The sequence below is a fragment of the Trichosurus vulpecula genome, chromosome 8, assembly GCF_011100635.1.
Source record: "Trichosurus vulpecula isolate mTriVul1 chromosome 8, mTriVul1.pri, whole genome shotgun sequence".
In the NCBI taxonomy this organism is placed as follows: domain Eukaryota; kingdom Metazoa; phylum Chordata; class Mammalia; order Diprotodontia; family Phalangeridae; genus Trichosurus; species Trichosurus vulpecula.
Genome location: NC_050580.1, coordinates 150,249,542 through 150,256,475, shown reverse-complemented (window position 1 = coordinate 150,256,475; position 6,934 = coordinate 150,249,542). Strand labels below are relative to the sequence as shown.

The following is a 6,934-nucleotide window of genomic DNA, read 5'->3' as shown; positions in this document are numbered from 1 at the left end:
GTAGTCCACTGGGAGGGGGGAGATTTCACCTCTGTCTCCTAGTTTCTCTGGCTTCCTCAAGATTCGATTCAAAGCCTCCTTTCTGCAGAAAAGTTACTCAAGATGTATTAGCTCTCCCCGGCAAAGTACCATCCAATCTAACCTGTCTGTGTCTTGTATGAACGTAGTTAGTTAATGTTTCTGAACAACAGGATTGGATTTTGTTTTTGTTTTTTCCTTTCTATTCCCAATGCTTAATATAGTGCCTAGCACACAGCAAACACTTAATAAATTATGTTTGATAATCTGACTGCCACTTCCTGTGTGACCTTGGGCTAATTATATAACCTTCCTGGACCAGTTTTCTTATCTATAAAAGCAAGAGTTGGACTACATGATTTCTGACAGCCCTTCCAACTTTAGATCTATGTTTCTATGAAAATAACCAAAGTTGAATCAGGTAAATTAGGCTAACCTTCTAGGAAGTGACTTTTCTCTTTGGAGAAAACAATTCCAAGTTTCTTTCCCTCACTAGATAATTTTAACTCCCTCTAATAATTTTTTCAAAGTCTTGCCTTCCAGCCCTATACTGGCACCCATCATATGTGCATCTATATTTATCATCAGCATTTATTGCCTACTACACATATCAGTCACTATTCTGGGGATATAAGCAGTCCTTTCCCTTTGTATGTATTTAATATATATGCATGTGTACACTCAGAGTATTACACACTTGTATATGTACATATATGTGTATATATTACATCCATATATATTATACATATACAAGTGTTTGTATATGTATTATATGAACATGTAAATGTTTTATATGTACATTATATAACTATGGATATAGATGCCAACCAAGTTGAAGGGTAGGACACTTAAGAAAGATTTAGAGGGCTACATGATGAAAGGTTTACTAGAGAACTATGAATTTAACTGTGTGCCATTTACTGCTGATATCAGTAGCCTATCTGATGTTGATTGGGTGCTAGCCAAATTGGAGGGCAAGACTGAAAATGTTAATGTACTACTTGTACATGGAAGACTGAACGTAAAATTGTGGACTGCTCAGTGCAAATCTATCCCACCTAATGGAAAACTCACACACACACACACACACACACACACACACTGTTAGTATAGTCATCCTCTACAAAAACATGATTACATTAGATTGACTTGTACTGTCATACACAATCTCTCTTAATCATAGGAGTATGAGTACAGAACAGGGTACACAAACATGATCATCTGGATGACTGAAGGCTATATTCTGTGATCACAGTGTGCTTTCCAGTACAGCCACCTGGGCAGCAAACATCCCAACAAAATCTTAAGTTGCTTGCGGTCGAGGACAGTACCTTTCACCAGAAATGGTTGGAACATTAAAAATATTGAATGGATGGCTTGATGGCTGGGGAAAGGAAAAGTTAGGAATCCAGGAATATTTTCTATACATATATAAGATAGTGAAAATTAGGCAGACCAAGTTCAAAGTACTAAGCAAGTAGGACTGAAGGTTTCACTAAAGCCAATAGTCATATCAAGATGTAAGTCAAAAGCACTATTTTTGTGGCTTGTCTTTCTGGATCGTTTCAGATTGTTCTAGCCCACAATGGTCTTTCTTCTCAACACCCTGGGTTTCAGCCAGTCTTTCCCATGCCTGGAACTCTCCTTCCTCATTTCTGCTGTAGTTTCCCTAGTTTCCTTTTAGTCTCAGCTAAAGTCTGTCTTCTGCAGGAAGTCCTTCTCAAGCCTCCTCAATGGTAGTGCCTTGCTTCCGAGATTACTACCTTTTCCATCTACTCTCTCCGTATCTTGTTTGTACACAGTTGTTTGCATGAATATAAGACAGAGGACTGGAGCTCCAGTTTGGGCATTGTCCGAATAGAGATGATAGCCGAGCTTACAGGAGCTAATGAGATTACAAAGAGAAAGAAACCATTAAGAAGAGGAAAGAATTCTAGTGTATACCCATAAATGAGGGAGGATATTGGGGGCACATGATAATGACTTTATAGAGAAGACAAAGAAGGATATGCCAGATAAAAGTAGGAAGAGAGCTCAAAAGTACCCATGGAGAAAAGGGGATACAGAACAAGGGAATGGTTAATGGTGTCAAATGCTGCCAAGAGATCAAGAACAAGGACTGGGGGAAAAAAGATTTGGCAATGAAGAGAGCATTGGTGACCTTGTAGATGGCCGTTTCAGTTTAGTGGTGGGGATGGAAGTCAGATTGTAAGGGGATGAACAGTGGTAGATGAGAAAGTGGAGAAAAAGAGTGTACATAGCTTTATTTGAGGAGTGTGGCTAAGAAAGGGAGAAAGACAGGATGATCCTCAAAGGGAAAGTAGAGGCAAAAGTGAAGCTTCTAAGAATGAAATCTGAGCCTGTTTGAATAGAGCTAGAAGAGATTTTCTTCTATCACTGTGAATGTACTTTTTACATAGTTGCAATCTTTGTATGTATCATTCCAAGTTTCACTTTTTCAGTGTATTACTTTGTAATAACTTTTGATATTGTCTATAAACATATTATCTCAATGGCAATAGGATACAGTTTCATTTTTTTACCCCTGAACTTAGTCATTCCCCAGCTGATGACTGTTTATAAGCTGCTTTTAGTTTCACTCTTTTTCTACTTAGGAATTAATTTTCACTAGGATAGCCACACTTTTATAAAGTTTCCTATGTGACAAAGACAAGACTATGCAAGGGAGCTTCCAGAGACAAATAGTTTAGTATGACTATAAAATGTTATAAAGTGGTCCACAAAGGGTTTGAAGTCAGACTGGAACAGTGAAAAGGGAGTTACATATTAAGGACTCATGGGATCAAGTCCTGGCTCTTGGCTCTTCCACCATTTAGCTGTGAGACCATGGGCAGATCACAATATTTCTGGCTCTCCTTTCTTATCTGTCAAATGGGGATAATAAACTACTATAAAAATCATCATTAGTAATATGCACACTATACATATTTACATATGACTTCAAGGTTTACAAATCATTTTATTTGTTAGCATACCTATCAACACAGCCATTGACAGTTCTTAAAAGCTTTCAAATTTGCCCCATGATCTTTAAAAAAAAAAAAAAACTCAACAGGCAGCTTGGAGGAGGGAATGGCATCTTTAGTTCTCAGGAGAGGAAAGGTCTGACTCCCTGCTCGAATCTCAAAGTGAATAATTGCATACCAAGGGAGGGAAACAGGGGAATCCTAAGAGGGCCTTTAATTAATGGTATCATAAATTCTGCCCCATGTCCTGAGCTGTTCCAGCTCAGGGGCCCTAGGTGGTTCTTTGTTTCTTTTTGTTTTTTTACCCGAACTAGGTAGGTGACTTTCTCCCACGATTTCATTTTATTTTTCAAAAAGTTTTCGCTTCCTCCTTACTTTGATATTTCTTTCCCCAATTTCCACTTTTCCCTCAGGTTCTGCCTCATCCTCACTTTCTCTCCAGGCTCTTCCCCCAACCCTACTTTGTGGCAGAGTAGGAGTTCCTTGGGGGCAGGGGTTGTTTCATTTTTGTCGTTGTATTTCCATCATTGTAAGAGCTTTATAAATGCTCGGGCTGTTTCCTTTAAAAAAAGAAAGAAAGAAAAATTAATGTTTGTTGATTGCACGATTTCTTCCCGGGTTCTGCCCTATCCTTCCGCGTATCCTCGTCCCTTAGTGGTCTCGCTACCCCTAACAGCCGCGGCGCAGCGCACAGGGGTTCCCTCCTCCCGCCGCCCGAGGGCGCTGTCTCTCTGGGCCGCGGCGGGACGGGGCGCCGGGTGCCCTTCTTGGCCCGGCAGCGGCGGCAGTGTCTGCGGCAAGGCCGGCGGCGGGCGGGTCCGCGAGGAACCGGAAGTGCGGGAGCCGCCACCGCCGGGAGCCGCGTTCGCCAGTGTCGCCCGCCCGCTGGCAGCTGAGGAGCCGCTCGGCGCCGGGACAGTCGCCGCAGCCGGGACTGAAGTCTAGGGAGGGCGGGGCGCGGCATGAAGCGGCGGCGGCCCAGTCTGTAGGGCGCGTCGGGACCGGCCGGCCGGGCGGGGCTGAGGGGAAGGTGCAGTATCCGCCCCCACCCTCCAACTCCTGCGGGCTCGGGACGGGGCGCCGCGGCCGGGTGGCCCAGGGCCCTCAACGCTTCCTCCCGAGCCCTCTCCCCAGTCCCCGGGCCCTGCCCCTCCACGTTCTCTCCCCCTGCCCTCCTTACCCCGCCCTCCGCCCCTTGATAACCTCTCACTCCGGAGCGGTAACAGTCACTCTCCCATTAACGTCCAGTCCCCTCCCCCCACCCCTCTCGGGTCACTCCTCTTCCCCAGCTTGCCCCTTCCCGTCCCACCTGCCACCCAATGAGAGAGCTCCGTCCGCCCGCCCCGGCCGCTCCACCGAGGTCTCTGGGGGCTGGTGCAGGGGGGACACCCCTCGATCTCTTCCCCTCCTGACTTCCTAGGCCGTCGTTCCGGTAGCCGTGCGCCTCTTGACCTGTGCCTTCTCCTCTTTCCCTTCCACCTTGTCCCGTGGGGACTCTGGCGTGCATCCCCAAGGGAGTCCGACATGAGGCTTGCTGTTGGTTACCCCTTTAAAGATGTCAGTTTGGTGGCCCAGTTCCTAAAAACTGAAAGAACTGAGACAACAAAGACTTTTTTTTTTTCTGTAGATCGGTCTGATGTCTTTGTGGTAGGGCTCTCATGATATTTTTAAGATCTTTGCCAGTCCCAGGGTTACTTATTAACCCTGCATCTCTTCCTATCTCCATCGTAGCTTCCTAGCTAGTCTGCAGGTATTCTGGTGTTAAATGCATGCACAAATTTAGAGTAATAGTTATTACATTCCCTTCTCTCACCACCTCCAAAGTTTCAACAACAATCCTAGCAAGTGACTTTTCCAACAACAAGTCACTTAAAATGTTTCGAGTTTAATAATCAGGAAAGAAAGCAGAGGAGCACATTCCCTGCCCTCTGTTGATCTTAACCCCTAAAACATGTCACATTTTCCGAGTCTAACAATGCTGCTAGTTTTCTGGTGCCTCTTTCTTCCGTCGTAGCCCCCCAAATCGGGGCTTTCTAATTGATTAGCCTGATGAATCTAATCCGTTTCTAATTAACTGAGCTGATTTCATTACCCAAAAGACAGGGAAATGGAGACACAGAGAAATAACATTGTCTTATGGCAGTATTTTTCGTTAGAGGATTAGTAATATATCACAGAATAATGATGCTGTCTTATATTTGTACATTTTTTCTGAAAGTTTTCATAAACATCAATACAAGTACTTTGAAATTGTGATATACAAATGTAAATTATCTTCCTATAAAGAGAATACCATTTAAACTAGATTGTGAAATAGACATTTTATTTAATAAGGAAAGGAGGAACTGTGGACTCTTGCCCCATCCCGGGGGATAAAAATTCTAGGAATAACACCAGGAGAAAAGAGGGGTGATTTACATAAGGAACCTTCATACTGCTGGACTATAAGACAAACATCACCTTGACCACATTTGCATGATTTAAACTACAGTGTATTCAGTAACCAAGGCTGATAGGTGAAAGAAGGACATATCCTGGTGAGAAGAAAGCAATAGGATCAGGAGGGATCTGTGTGTGCAGTAACATCTCTTGAAAGAGATCTTTTTGAATGTGAAGATGGGAAGAGATAAAATTAGGTACCTGGAAAGGTCCTTAAGTGGTAAAGTAGGTGGGCAGTGATAGTATGAATAGCTCCACTAACTGTAGTATTGGCTTTTATGGTTTTAAAAATGTTGCTGACCTAAGGCAGTCTAGGAAGTAATGGAAGTATATTAGATAATTTATTTTAAAAATAGTGTAACAGAGCTTGACAATTTCATTTGGGCAGAAGAAATATTAATAAGAACCTGGAAAATTGGAGAAAAGCAGATAACGTCAAAAATGGTTGCTCTCTCACCACAGAGAATTTCCTAGCTATGTGGCTGTGGACAATTCAATTAACCTCAGTCTCAGTTTTCTCCTCTGTGAAATATAATGCTTGCCTCACAGAGGTATGAGGAAAGGTCTTCTTAAACCTTGAGGCAATATGTAAATGTGAGTTGTTACTCTGCAAGAGAGGCAGCATGGACAGAGAACTGGCTGGGAAACCAGGAAAGCTTGGGTTCCAGTTTCACCTCTGACAAATTTGGCTCTCTGACCCTGGACAAACACTCTCATTGCTCTAGGCAGTTCTTTAAGTTGCAAGGAAGGGGATGATATGTAATAGTGGAAGGAGTTTACTCATCTAAAATTTCCCTACCCATAGAATCACCAGTCTGTTACCCATACCTGTTATTACAGAGCCGGGACAGTGCAATTAAATTTACTTTGCCATGACATTGTGCTTTATTCCTGTATTTCATACCATTGCTTTGAGAATGAACTTTGATATTGTTAGCTTTGATCTTTGGCTTTAACTAAAGGCTTTCTAAGAAGAAAGATTTTGAAGGGTGAATTCTTGCTTGTATCCCATTTAGAACTGAACTGAAGTTACTAACATAATTCACAGAAAGTAGGCCACCCCTATTAGATGGGTAAGCTACTACTGTAATACACTGCTGTGTGTTCCTGTATACTCAGTAAATATTAGTTGAATTAAATGACTTGAATTCTCTGCTGAGTTGGTTTGGATTTTAATCAGTGATCTAGAAGTTAAGTGCTTAGTTGTAATACCAATCTAGAGAGTATATGTAGTACAACTGTCTAACAGGGTTTCTAATATGTTTCTCTTGGCGTTCTTTGAAGTATCATTATGCTATTCTTTGTAGCATGTGAAGAGACATAGTGTCCTAGTAGCAATAGATTTTTAAACTCGATATATGTGCTAATAAGGGCTGGCATGGGTAGACATACACAGCACTTCATAAATCATTTTTTGTGGCAATTGTTTTTCACCATAAACTTAAGATAAGTTGCAAAACTGATCATTTTAAACCTAAATTCAATCGTCG

At 42.4% G+C, this 6,934-nt stretch overlaps 1 protein-coding gene across 2 annotated transcripts in view; it reads left to right on the top strand.

Annotated features, from left to right (window-relative positions):
- DPP8 (dipeptidyl peptidase 8) overlaps window positions 1-6,934 on the top strand; it is a 66,751-nt gene that overhangs the window by 2,096 nt on the left and 57,721 nt on the right. The window contains exon 1 of one of the 2 annotated variants that reach the window (XM_036735195.1): window positions 3,813-4,035. The exons of the other annotated variant lie outside the window; for it this stretch is intronic. The gene's annotated coding sequence lies outside the window, so the exon portion shown is untranslated. Of the gene's footprint in view, window positions 1-3,812; window positions 4,036-6,934 lie in introns of those variants that run through there. 2 annotated transcript variants of the gene reach the window in all.